Source organism: Aquarana catesbeiana, linkage group LG03, assembly GCF_042186555.1.
Source record: "Aquarana catesbeiana isolate 2022-GZ linkage group LG03, ASM4218655v1, whole genome shotgun sequence".
In the NCBI taxonomy this organism is placed as follows: domain Eukaryota; kingdom Metazoa; phylum Chordata; class Amphibia; order Anura; family Ranidae; genus Aquarana; species Aquarana catesbeiana.
Window position 1 is genome coordinate 129,706,847 of NC_133326.1, and position 14,307 is coordinate 129,721,153.

At 43.2% G+C, this 14,307-nt stretch overlaps 1 protein-coding gene across 1 annotated transcript in view; it reads left to right on the forward strand.

The window, feature by feature from the left end:
• The first annotated feature begins 662 nt into the window (after positions 1-662).
• The window catches only part of SHANK3 (SH3 and multiple ankyrin repeat domains 3), a 605,848-nt gene continuing 592,203 nt past the window's right edge, over positions 663-14,307 (forward strand). The window contains exon 1 of the mRNA XM_073619226.1: positions 663-799. The gene's annotated coding sequence lies outside the window, so the exon portion shown is untranslated. The remainder of the gene's footprint in view (positions 800-14,307) is intronic.

The window sequence follows — 14,307 nt, forward strand, 5'->3', positions numbered from 1 at the left end:
TGAGCAAATTTCAGTGTTTTTGACTTGATTACATTATTGAATGATTTTTATTTTTATTATATTATTATTTGTTAAAATTATTTATAGTTATTTATTATATTATAATTTATGATTTTGTGTTTCAAACTTTATCATACCCGGGATGTCTACTAGACTCTGGTTTGGACAGATTTAAGTGTGTTATTCCTGAGAATTACAGGCCTACAATATAAAACGCCAAATTTCCATGCAAAACATTGTACTGCTTTGAGCATCAAAAATCTGAAATAATCATACCGCCAGGGAGGTTGAAGGACTATTATATTTGCTATTTTCCTTCTATATATATATATTTTTTTTTGCATTTTGAAAAGAAATGAAAATAGAATTGAAAAATCCCCAAAATCTAATAAGCGGAATACAGATATATTACATTTGTATTACTATGATTAGTGTTTTTAGATTTTGTTTGTTGTTGGCAGTATGTACTTCACTGCAATGTGAATGCAGAATTGTGTGTTCCACATACAACACAAATAGAGTACAGCATGAACCCTCTGTATAGACACACCCAGCTGCATACACAAGTTGTCGGATACACAACAATGGTGTGTGGAATCATCTCCGGGAAACAGGAAGAACAGCTACTTCCTACAGAGGAAATGTGGGGAGGCCAAACACCTCTCTCTTACATTGCTTTGTAAATCCACTCTTGTGTCTCAGCATATCTGTGAACAACACATTCATCGTCCAAGTACATACATTCAGTCACAGCTGGAACTGTACACGAACCTTCAGAACTGCTACCCGGGGATGTAAGGTGAGCATGTGTGGAAGGATCACTTTATACAATAACTTTAGATTGGGATGGTGTTGGAATGGGTATTGTTCTGTGAGGTACAATGGCTAGCTTTTGTGCGAAGAGACTTATTTAAAGAATGCTTATATTGGTTAAACTTTCTGTAGCTAAAAAAATGTTCGGAAATCGTATGTGGACCACAAATGATTTTGGAAAGAGTTTTTAGGATTTTTTTTTTTTTTCGCTTGAATCCTAGAATATGGCTATACATTATGATTAACACAAACCATTGTGTATATCCTCATCCCTTTAGGAAGTCTATCCCCCCTCTAACAACTGGATTATTGCTTTCCCCATCAGCCTATCACCCCCTCAATTATTACCTTCTGTATCACTTGCTTCCCCCAGATCTTAAGCTCTAACGAGCAGGGTCCTTCTAAACCTCTTGTATGGAATTCTTGGTACTATACACATTTTATATTAAAATAATAATATTAATATCATACAGAGGTGTTCTATACTACAACATTTTTTGTAGGAGTTTTTGTCTGGATTGTGGCAAGGAAGTAGATGGTTTCTGGGAAATGTTGATTTTTTTTTATATACTCTCTAGGCCAGGCCAGGGTCAGTGCTCTACGTCAAGCCATGGCTCTCTACTTATGGTACTTTGAATGTGGAGTGCTTTGACATAACTGATTTTTTAAATGATTATTGCCTCTAATAGAACAAACATGTTTGTTTAAAGTCTGGTTTGTGTTGTGTGTGCCATAGTTTGCATATTTTTATGATTTGTGGGCGGTATTACATTATTACTTGTTGTAGAGTCACTCTTAAAAATCTATGGTAAAACTGAATAAGCCCCATAACAGATTTTGAAAGTTATGACAGGTTGAACAGTATCTTTTTTACTCACTAAATGCTTGGATTTGATTGGGACATTAACAGAAATTTGCTAGTGTGAGGCCGTATGGGGAAGTCTTATGCCCTGTACACACGGTCGGACTTTCTGACGGAAAATGTGCGATCGGAGCTTGTTGTCAGAAATTCCAAACATTTGTGGGCTCCATCTGACTTTTTCCATCGGAATTTCCGACACACAAAGTTTGAGAGCTGGCTCTAAAATTTTCCGACAACAAAATCTGTTCGCGTAAATTCCAATCGTGTGTAGACAATTCCGACGCACAAAGTTCCACGCATGCTCTGAATCAAACAGAAGAGCCGCACTGGCTATTGAACTTCATTTTTCTCGGCTCCTCGTACATGTTGTATGTCACCGCGTTCTTGACGTTCGGAATTTCCGACCAACTATGTGTGACCGTGTGTATGCAAGACAAGTTTGAGCCAACATCCGTCAAAAAAATCCGATGGATTTTGTTGTCGGAATGTGTGATCATGTGTACAGGGCATTATGCAGCGTACACACGATCAGACATTCCGACAACAAAATCTTGGATTTATTTCCGATGGATGTTGGCTCAAACTTGTCTTGCATACACACAGTTGCACAAATGTTGTCGGAAATTCCGAATGTCAAGAAAGCGGTGAAGTACAACATGTATGACGACCCGAGAAAAATTTCAGTAGCCAAGAAAAAGTTCAATAGCCAGTGCGGCTCTTCTGCTCGATTCCGAGCATGCGTGGAACTTTGTGTATTGGAATTGTGTACACATGATCGCAATTTCTGACAACGGATTTTTTTGTCGGAAAATTTGAGAACTAGCTCTCAAATTTTTGTTGTCGGAATTTCCGACAACAAATGTCCGATGGAGCCTACATGTCCGATAGATTCTTATGCCACGTACACACAGTCGGAATTTCCGACAACAAGCTCTCATCGAACATTTGTTGTCGGAAATTCCGACTGTGTGAATCCACTGTAGATCAGTACTGTTTGGGATTTAGATTTTGTATTTCATTACCTTTAGATTCTGCATATTGCTTGAGGCCTATACTTCCAGAGTCATTTATATTTTATCTTTACTTCATATCTCACTCTTGTGTTGCTATAAACTCTCTAGCCTGTAGGCTAAAAGGTTAAAATAATATCGACACATGAAATTTAAAAAATCAGGTTTCCATCTGGAAAACTATAAGATCCTTAATACATATGAACCTATAGTATACTGTATCAACATTTAAAGTGGTTGTATAGTATAGAGAAAACATGTCTTTTTAGTTTTGGATACAGTGGATAAGGATTAAAACTTCCTATGTTTTGTTGTCAGTGTCCTGCTGGGGAGTTGTAACTTAAAAGAGAAGTATGGGAATGGGGGGTTTTCTTGAATCATACTTATCTAGGTGGATGCAGCATTGGTCCGATGCTGCATATGTCCCCCACTGGCTTCAAGACTGAGAACTGAGCAATCAAGCACCGCCAAGATCGCTTGGTTCTCAGGGCTCCCTGAGTAGAGAGCTGGTGACAGTCAGTCACTGGCTCTCTGCTCTGTCCCCCCCCCCCCTGCTGGGCTGTGGAGGGGGTGGGAGCGGACGGCTCAGGATTTTTCCTGAGCCTGGACCAGCTCTGTGACATCAGCCGACAGCGGGCTTCAGCCCGCTGTCTGCTGAAATTGGGTCACAGGAGTGCAGAACAAACTGCACTCCTGTGATCCACAGGAGAAGTACAGCCAAACAAGCTTTGGCTGTACTTCTCCTTTAATTTCCTACTCTGGAGCCAAACAGATATTGAAAGGAAATCCCTACAAAGTAAGTTCCCCTGTTATACAGTTGTCACAGGAACAGGTATCCCTCTATTCCTTGGTGACAACTGCAAAAGTTTAGATTTCCAATCATTTTGTGTCGCATTGAAAATGGCCAGGACAAACAGAGAGGGTGACTCTACATAGGGTTTTTATTGGGGGGGTTCTTATCCTACCACACTCCACCTAAAACAAAACAAAAAAGACTCTCATGGTATGTTCTGTATCTGTGGTGTTTTAATAAGCGCTAACATGTACAGACTCTTTCAGAATTAATAATTCAGCAGTGTGATTATTTCCCTCTTAAAATACAGAGCCTAGTTAAAGCAGACCTGGCATAAATGCAAGGTCGGCTTATCTTTTAGACCCCCAGCGAGTAGAAACATCAGTAATGTGCAAGAGCTTTTGCTAAGTTCTGGGATCCTTAGCTTTCTATGGACAAGGCAAGAAGGCCTTGATTATTCTCATCTAGTTACTATGGGTGGAAACCAGGGTATAAGGAAACTTTATTATTAGCTATTAATATAATTATTAGCTGCAAATACTATGGATAAGGCAAAAACACTAAATGAGCACAGATACCCCATTATGACTCATATACTTATGTTTACAGGCGGCCTGTCCTGGGAGATATACACTCACTGGTCACTTTATTAGGTACACCTTGCTAGTACTGCGTTGGACCCCCTTTTGCCTTCAGAACTGCCTTAAACTCCCATGGACGATTTTTACCTATAGGTAAGCCTATAGTAAGACTTACCTATAGGTACAGTAAATCTCCTAATATGCACTGTTTAGGAGATATTTGCATGTGAAGCTGCTGGTGACGTCACCGGCGCATGCGCTCTTGAAGGAACGGCACTGTGCTATGAACAGCGGCTTCAACGTGCATCATTGCAGCTCGTCCAATCAAAGGACCGGAGCCCGCCAACCCGGAAGGAAGACCAGGTGAAGATGGAAGCCCTGTCACCTGTGACAGCGGCCCACTGGAGGGCTTCATTTTAAGGTTAGTTTTACATAATGTACTAGTATGCAATGCATACTAGCACAACATGACTTTGCCTTGCAGGTTTAAAAAAAATGGCGTTTTACTACCGCTTTAATTCTTTGTGGCATACATTCAACAAGGTGTTAAAAACATTTCTCCGAGATTTTGGTTCATACTAACATGATAGCACCACACAGTTGCTGCAGATTTGTCAACTGCACATCCATGATGCAAATCTCCTGTTCCACTGGACTGAGATCTGGTGACTGTGGAGGCCATTGGAGTACAGAGAACTCATTGTCATGTTCAAGAAACAGAGATGATTGGAGCCTTGTGACATGGTGAATAATCCTGCTGGAAGGAGCCATCAGAAGATGAGTACACTGTAGGCATTAAGGGATGGACATGATCAGCAACAATACTCCATGCCATGGCCTAGTAGGCCATGGCATTTAAATGATGCTCAATTGGTACTAAGGGGCCCAAAGTGTGCCAAGAAAAAATCCCCCACCATTACACCACCACCACCAACCTGAACCATTGATACAAGGCAGGATGGATCCATGCTTTCATGTTGTTTATGCCAAATTCTGACCATCTGAATGTTGCATCTGAAATCAAGACTCATCAGACCAGGCAATGTTTTCCAATCTTCCATTTTACAATTTTGGTGAGCCTGTGCCAATTGTATCCTCAGTTTCCAGTTCTTTGCTGACAGAAGTGGCACCCGTTGTGGTCTTCTGCTGCTGTAGCCCATCTGCTTGGAGGTTCGATGTGTTGTGTGTTCAGAGATGGTATTCTGATTGTTTGAAACAAGTGGTTATTTGAGTTACTGTTGCCTTTCTATCATCTCAAACCAATCTGCTCATTCTCCCCTGACCTCTGACAACAACAAGGCTCACTGGAATTTTTCTCTTTATCTGACCATTCTCTGTAAACCCTAGAGATGGTTGTGCGTAAAAATCCCAGTAGATTAGCTGTTTTTTAAATGCTCAGACCAGCCTGTCTGGCACCAACAACCATGCCACATTCAAAGTCACTTAAATCTCCTTTCTTCCCCATTCTGATGCTCCATTTGAACATCAGCAAGTAATCTTTATCACATCTAGATGCCTAAATGTGTCTAGTTGCTGTCATGTGATTGGCTGATTAGCAATTTGTGTTACCAAGCAATTGAACAGGTGTACCTAATAAAGTGAGTGTGAGTGTATGCTGACCAGCCTTTCTCAACCAGGGTTCCTCCTGAGATTGCTGGGTCATTGAGCAGTGATCAATGAAGAATTGATTTCCTACCTAAAATGATCACTTCACCAATGCAAAAGGGAAAACACCAGTGTAAGGGGTTACATCTACAGTACATAGACTGCTAATGTTTTAGGGGGCCTGTGCTGGGAGATATACAGTATGTAGACCAGACTTTCTCATCCAGGGTTCCTCCTGAGATTGCTAGGGGTTCCTTGAGCAGTGAGCTATGAAAAATGGCCACCAATGCAAGAGGGAAATCATCAACTAACTGCCAACATAAGGAATGCATCTACAATGCACACTAATGTTAGGGCACACCATAAATTTCACTATCTACATTTTTTGTTGTTGATATTATTATTGATTTAATTTATTTATTTACTAAAAATAATTTTGTCGTGTACAGGGATTAGGTCTTAAAAATGGTCTGGTCTAGACACCAATGACTCTGGCCATGTTCTGTATTTTAAAACTTTGTTCAGTTTATTCATTATGGTAACATACTGTGAGCTGTAGGTATAATCAGTTTTAGCAGGAGTCCCCCAGAACAGTAACATTATTTTAAGGGTTCCTCAGGGGTAAAAAAGGTTGAGAAAGACCAGTGGTGGCTGGTGCTCAAACTTTTTGGGGGGGCGCAAACAAACTGAAAAAAAACCCCACCAATTGCAGCCTCACTGTGCCCATCAACCGCAGCCACTGTGCCATCAAATGCAGCCACTGTGCTATCAAATGCTCCCACTGTGCCCATCAAATGCCCCCACTGTGCCATCAAATGCTCCCACTGTGCCATCAAATGCTCCCACTGTGCCATCAAATGCTACCACTGTGCCATCAAATGCTACCACTGTGCCATCAAATGCTCCCACTGTGCCATCAAATGCTTCCACTGTGCCATCAAATGCTTCCACTGTGCCATCAAATGCTTCCACTGTGCCATCAAATGCTCCCAATGTGCCATCAATCTCTGCCACTGTGCCATCAAATGCTGCCACTGTGCCCATCAAATGCCCCCACTGTGCCATCAAATGCTCCCACTGTGCCATCAAATGCTTCCACTGTGCCATCAAATGCTCCCAATGTGCCATCAATCTCTGCCACTGTGCCATCAAATGCTGCCACTGTGCCCATCAAATGCCCCCACTGTGCCATCAAATGCTCCCACTGTGCCATCAAATGCTTCCACTGTGCCATCAAATGCTCCCAATGTGCCATCAATCTCTGCCACTGTGCCATCAAATGCTGCCACTGTGCCATCAAATGCTCCCACTGTGCCCATCGAATGCCGCCACTGTGCCCCTCCCCCCCGCCCAGCCTGTCTCGGTGGGGCAGCGGGTGGAGGCGGCGAGCAGTTTCCTCCATGTCCTCGATGTCTTCTCCCATCCTCTCCTCCCATCCTCTCCTATATTTGGACGCCTGATAGGCATCCAATCACAGCGCCTGTCGTTTCAGCCAATCAAGTGACGGGTAACAGACCCGAGCACCTGATTGGCGGAGAGGCGGTTCAGTGTTAGGAAAGCGAATATTCACAGCTGAGTGAACTGCGAGCGCTAAGCATGGCGCTAACTGTTTACCTTTTTTTGACCCCTTTTAGAGCCTATGGCTCTAATCAGGAGCTTCAAGAAAATACCCCGCCGCTGTAATTCAGGCGCCCAGCGCAAGAAAAGGGGCCAGGTGCCTGAATAGGGGGTGGCAGCAGCGGCCGTGGATAGATTCATGCAATGCATGAATCTATCTATTGGTGATAGAGGGGTGGCTGGAGAGAGGGGGCGGCACCAGTGCGCCTTTATGGACGCACCGTCACTGAGAAAGACTGTCATTGCTGATTTCTTCTTCTGAAAACTTAGTCGCTTGACTGTCATTCTGATCCTCTGGTATCATTGTTTTCTGAGCCAATGAACTATTCTAGAACAGGAATGCAGATCAGGAGTTCTGGTGAGCATGTGTCATAAGGATTCCCCCTAGACTCCATACACAATGCACAGGATGTCCATTAGTGTGACTACACACAGCTGGAATTTCAGAAAGAAACAAATGTGTTTTCATATTTTCCCCTGCTTGTCAGATCTTGCTATCCTAAAAATAACACTTAGCCATTGAATTGTTATTTTTTTTCATTATGTAGTAATTGCTTAGATTCATCAGCACTGCTTATAAATAAAATGCCTCCTGGTTTGAAACGGTAATCTATTTTAGCAGTGAAACTAGCAATTACCGTAACACCTTTAGGATAATTGTGTTCTCAGGCAAGCTATGCTTCCTCTGTTCAAAATACTCAGACTGGCCACACATGGCCCAATATAATCAAGCTGCATGCGACAATCGGGCTGTAATTAGTGCGAAGAGATCTTTATTAGAAAATCTCTGTGTCACTGATTGCCAGTCATTCCCCATTTTATTTATTATTAGAAAAAGGAACACACTTTGTTTTAGACATCAATCAATCATTCATCTGTCAATCAGATTGGGGAAAAAAATGAAACTGGCCCTGCAGTGCCCAAGTTGTTCTTATTGTACTATCCATTGTTCTAGGTGAGAGTCCTTTCATCCATTGTTCTAGGTGAGAGTCCTTTCATTGTATGAAAGTAAATGCCAACAAAGCTGTAAGAATATGTTGCACTTAGGATTGAATTGTGCGCCACATCTAGAATCTTGATGAATGTTCAAAGGCCAAGGCTCCCAAAGCTGATATTTCTGTTTTTAGAAGCCTCTGGTGGGTTGAATCCAATTTTTCTTTTTCCCTATAGAGTTTCCTATGTTCTGTGAAATGTAAGGTAGAGAACAATGCAGTAAAAGTGCCCTAGAGTTTGTGGGCAGAGCTGGGAGCACAGGTGCTGCAATTTCTTTAATGGCATCCCAGTCTTATGCCCCGTACATGCGATCGGATTTTCCGACAACAAATGTTGGATGTGAGTGTGTATGCTCCATCGAACATTTGTTGTCGGACTTTCCGCCAACAAATGTTGGCTAGCAGGTTCTTGAATTTTCCACCAACAAATGTTTGTTGTCGGACTTTCCGATTGTGTGTACACAAGTCCGTCGGACAAAAGTCCACGCATGCTCGGAATCAAGTACGAGCCGGAGATATAACTAGCGTTCATAATGGAGATATCACGTACGTCTTGTACGTCTTGTACGTCACTACGTTCATAATTGTTGGCCAACAGTTGTGTGACCGTGTGTATGCAAGACAAGTTGGAGCCAACATCCTTCGAACAAAAATCCACAGTTCTGTTGTCGGAAAGTCCAATCGTGTGTACGGGGCATTAGTCCGTAGGGATCAATATTAAGTTGGCCCACCCTTTGCAGCTATAACAACTTCAACTCTTCTTAGAAGGCTGTCCACAAGGTTTAGGAGTGTGACTATGGGAATGTTTGACCATTCTTCCAGAAGTGCATTTGAAAGGTCAGGCACTGATGTTGGACGGGAAGACCTGGCTCCGCTCTAATTCCTCCCAAAGGTGTTCTATCAGGTTGAGGTCATGACTCTGTGCAGGCCAGTCAAGTTCCTCCACCCTAAACTCACTAATCCATGTCTTTATGGACCTTGCTTTGTGCACTCGTGTGCAGTCATGTTGGAACAGGAAGGGACCACCCCCAAACTGTTCCCACAAAGTTAGGATCATGAAATTGTCCAAAATGTCTTGGTATGCTGACACCTTAAGACTTCCCTTCACTGGAACTAAGGGGCCAACCCCACACCATAATCCCCCCCCCCACCACCACCAAATGATTCGAGCAGTGCACAAAGTAAGGTCCATAAAGACATGGATTAGTGAGTTTAGGGTGGAGGAACTGACCTCAATCCAAAAGAACACCTTTGGGATGAATTAGAGTGGAGACTGCGAGCCAGGCCTTCTCGTCCACATCAGTGCCTGACCTCTCAAATGCGCTTCTGGAAGAATGGTCAAACATTCCCATAGACACACTCCTAAACCTTGTGGACAGCCTTCCCAAAAGAGTTAAAGCTGCAAAGGGTGGGCCAACTCAATATTGAACCCTATGCACTAATGCCCCGTACACACGGTCGGACTTTGTTCGGACATTCCGACAACAAAATCCTAGGATTTTTTCCGACGGATGTTGGCTCAAACTTGTCTTGCATACACACGGTCACACAAAGTTGTCGGAAAATCCGATCATTCTGAACGCAGTGACGTAAAACACGTACGTCGGGACTATAAATGGGGCAGTGGCCAATAGCTTTCATCTCTTTATTTATTCTGAGCATGCGTGGCACTTTGTCCGTCGGATTTGTGTACACATGATCGGAAATCGGCCCCGTACACACGGTCGGATTTTCCGACGGAAAATGTGTGATAGGACCTTGTTGTCGGAAATTCCGACCGTGTGTAGGCTCCATCACACATTTTCCATCAGATTTTCTGACACACAAAGTTTGAGAGAAAGCTATAAAATTTTCCGACAACAAAATCCATTGTCGGAAATTCCGATCGTGTGTACACAAATCCGACGGACAAAGTGCCACGCATGCTCAGAATAAATAAAGAGATGAAAGCTATTGGCCACTGCCCCGTTTATAGTCCCGACGTACGTGTTTTACGTCACTGCGTTCAGAATGATCGGATTTTCCAACAACTTTGTGTGACCGTGTGTATGCAAGACAAGTTTGAGCCAACATCCGTCGGAAAAAATCCTAGGATTTTGTTGTCGGAATGTCCGAACAAAGTCCGACCGTGTGTACGGGGCATAAGACTGGGATGCCCTTAAAGATCATGTGCGTGTAAAGACAGGCGGCTAGAGGGGTGAGTTCCAAATGCTGTGGCTATGATTGTTCACAGTGCAGCAACTTTAGCTTGCCATGTTGCTTTTAGCAGGCAGTAATTGCACCAAAAAAAAAACGTTCAATCTCCTGCGCTTTGAAATGGATTGTGCACTCCTCACTGCCTTCCACAGACTGGGGAATCTGTAGAACAGGAACATGAAATAGACAGAAGGCGCTTAGGCCTAGAGCATTATCCTCAAACAAAGGATTTATTAATATATGAAGGTAGGTAATGTACTCACAAAAAAAGAGCCTGAAGCTTTGAAGAAGAGGAACTACTCGAAATGCGTTAGCCTATGCCTCTACAGGGACAGTCTTATGTGATGTGGAGGGTTTTATGGACTCATGTGTAGGAATAATTAGACATGCTTTTATTATATATTACCTACCTTCGTATATTAATAAAGCCTTTGTTTGAGCGATAATGCGCTAGGCCAATGCGCTTTCTGTCTTTTTTTTTCCAGTAATTGCACTAAGCTTGACCCATTTAAGTGAATGCACACAGTTTCAACATGGTAGATCAGCTGTTTAAGGGTTAAAGCAGGCAGTAAGGAGGCAATAAAACACTTAAACTTTAGGACTGCACAGTCATATTTGCACATGGTGCAAGTGGAGGTAAGCCTATGAAAATGTCTATTTGACTTCATCTAATATTCATCACATCACCTTTAAGTGGATCTTCACCCTTTAAGTGAACTTGGTTCCACGCCATCCCACCTCCCCCCCCCCCCCCTCCGCTGCACATATATCGTGGGATTTTTGTTAATTCGCTTGTTTTTTTTTTAAGATTAGCTTTCGGCCTTGGCTCCATCTTCCATTATTCCCCTGCCTCCTGAGATATGTCATATTCATATGCCAAGAGGTACTGGGAGCTGTACATGTCACCCCATTCACTAACAAAGAGGGGGGGGCGGACCTAGTGGCGTGACATCGAAAGACTGTGCCAGAACCCAGAAGAGCCAGCACAGCCCCTCAACTCCTAATGCTGGATCTGACTGTCTGGGAAAGTATCTAATCTGTATCTAAAAGTGAAAGTATCTAAAAAGTATCTAAGCAGGGGAGAAAAAAGAAGAGGGGGAGGGGTGAAATCCCTCTTTAACAACATTATTTAGAAGACACAGCTGTAGTATAGCATAGCATATGTAGTGTAGCTCTTGGTCCTTGAGCTTTCTGAAAAACAATATCGATTTTTTATAATTAATGTTAAACCCCCAAATTAACCCGATGACTCAGAATGTTTTTCTCATTTTATATCTAGTAGATTGTAGCACAATGGCACCATAATTGTTCTGTCCTTACTTTTGCCTATTAAATAATTTGTTGTGCTCCCTGTAATGCGTCTTCCCTCCATGCAGCTAGCATGTACAGAATGTGTATAACTGCCTTACATAGCAGTTGCTGGAAGGGGAGCTTCCATCCTTTCCTTTTTTACACTTCTCTGACCAATACCAAGCAAGGCTCTATTTTGCAATGGCAAAAGAAATACAAAATAAAAATGAGAACTAGGCATGATAATAAAGTATAAGTATAAGTAAATCCATTCGGTCCACTCCACTTTAAAGCTGAATTCCAGAAATTCAGCTCCTTTGTAAAAAGTGAAGGCACACTATGAGTTAGGTCCAGCGAGGTGCATGACACCTCCTGGGCTTATCTCTATTATTTACATCTGATGGCTATCGCTGTATTTCTGGGAGGTCTAAGCATCTTCAACATTAGAGTTGGGGTAGCTTCTATGCCTGCCCCTCCCCATTCTCCTGCCCAATCACAGAAGCCTTTGTATTATGTAAACAAAATACAAAGGATTCTCTGAATGGCTAGCAGTGGGGAGGGGTGGGTATAGCTGCACTGTGTCTCTTCTCCCACAGTCCCGAGTGTATGCTCCGCTCCGGCAGAGCCATAAATCTGTCAGATATAAATAATAGAGATAAGTTCAGGAGATGTTATGCAGCTACTTCGACTTAGCTCATAGTGTGCCTGTACTTTTGACAAATCTCCTGGAATTCAGTCGTAAGGCTTTGAAATCAGGCATTGTGTAAAAGCTGCGCTGGTATAAATAATTGCTATGAAATAATGCCATTTTAAAATAACATGTGGGATTCAAGTGTCTAAATAATGCTTGTCTACATATTTTTATTTTTAATATTAACAAAAAGGCAAACCTATACAATGATATGGTCTATGATTATAAATGTTTACAGTGTAAATGAGTTCTTTGGTCACAGCATACATAATTTCATAATATCAGCACTGTAATTTCTATACAAACAATATGTAGCACCCTTCTAGTTAAGTGCTAAGAGGTTATAGGTAAATGTACTGTAGTCAGTGGAGCTGGGCTTCATTAATTGGTCTGTTCTGGGCTCTGCAGCTTCAGGCTTTCCTATCTCCCACAGTCTTTCCAGAAAGTACTGGAACATAATGGGTGGAGAGGGTAGAGCCTGGGCTGATCTTGTTTGCAGCCCCTCCAATCCCTGGTCCAGAGAATGGCCAACAGGGGCCTAAGAGGTGTATATAAGGTCTGGGGCATGGAATAGCAGGGTCCTTGGCCTGTTGGAGAGATACCTAGCCTTAGGTAGGTAGTTGCTAGAGTAGGTTTTTTGTGTGTACTGCCCATGCAGGTAAATTTAGGCAGGCGTAGCTGTGAGCTAGGTCTGTTTGTTTTTGATCTTGGGCAGGGGAGAGGTTTTAGTGTAGCAGCAGGTGACTGACATGTGCCTCGGCTCTCTGGCGTCTCCTCTGTTTCCAGTAAGAAGGTTCTGGAAAAGAGGCAGGGCAGAGGGTTGGAGTGACATGGGGTGTGTTTGGGAGCCCAGACCAATCCCCAACTAGGATTGGCAGGGGGCAGGCCTCCTATATATACCCAGGGTCAGCCTGCTGGGGGAAGGAGTTGTCGGGTCGGGTGGAAGAAATGAATGATGGAGTGTTAGACTGTCGTGGCCCTTGAGGGAACCCCCTTTCTGAGGGGGTGGACTCAGGTCTAGAGCTCGGAAGCTGGGTGGGAGCCTCTCTTTACATGGTCATTGAGAGGTGTCCTGGAACAGGTGGAAGACAGTGGGAAGCACGACCAGGAAAGTCACCCAGGAGGGATCTATGCTGGGGTCAGTGAGTGAGAAGCACAGTGAGAAGCTCTGGGAGAGACATGCTAGGATTCGATGTGGAGCCAGAGGGAGAGACTGTGGTGTTGTTAAAGTCAAGTCGCTGCAGCGAGGAGGGTTGGCAGGATTTGCACCGGACCCCTGCAAATGGCTACTAGGAAAATGTTAGGACTTATTCAGAGTGAGGCCTAGCCATGTGCTAATGGTGACAGGAATTTAGAATTGGACAGTAAGAGGAAAGCGAGTGATCTCAAGTAGTGTGCTGGAGGAGATGTGAAGTAGCAGAGACTGTCAATTTAGATTCAACTACCTTTATTTGCACTAAGAAAGATTCATCATTTGGGCATCCCATGTGCCTTTTCCCCATTCAAGTTTAATCTCCTAATAAAAACAACAAAAACAGGTAAAAGACTGTTCATTGACTGGAAAAGATGTCTGGCCTAGCTGGATGATGTGTGGAGCTGAAACACGCAGCGATCCCACGGGGGCACTGCTACATTTTGGAGGTCCCACCGAGATCCATCATCATGGTTAACCTGCTGGCCATTGCCCCTAGCAACGCAGAAAAGGGGGGACTTTTCTTGTCCTGTTGCATAGAGGATTCAACTAGGAAAAACGACTGTGTTTGCCTGAAATTCAGCTTTTACAAGTGCCGTTGTCAATAGCAACCATCCAGGATTGTCAATATTGTTGTTCCTGCTAACCAGTCACCCCAACCAGTG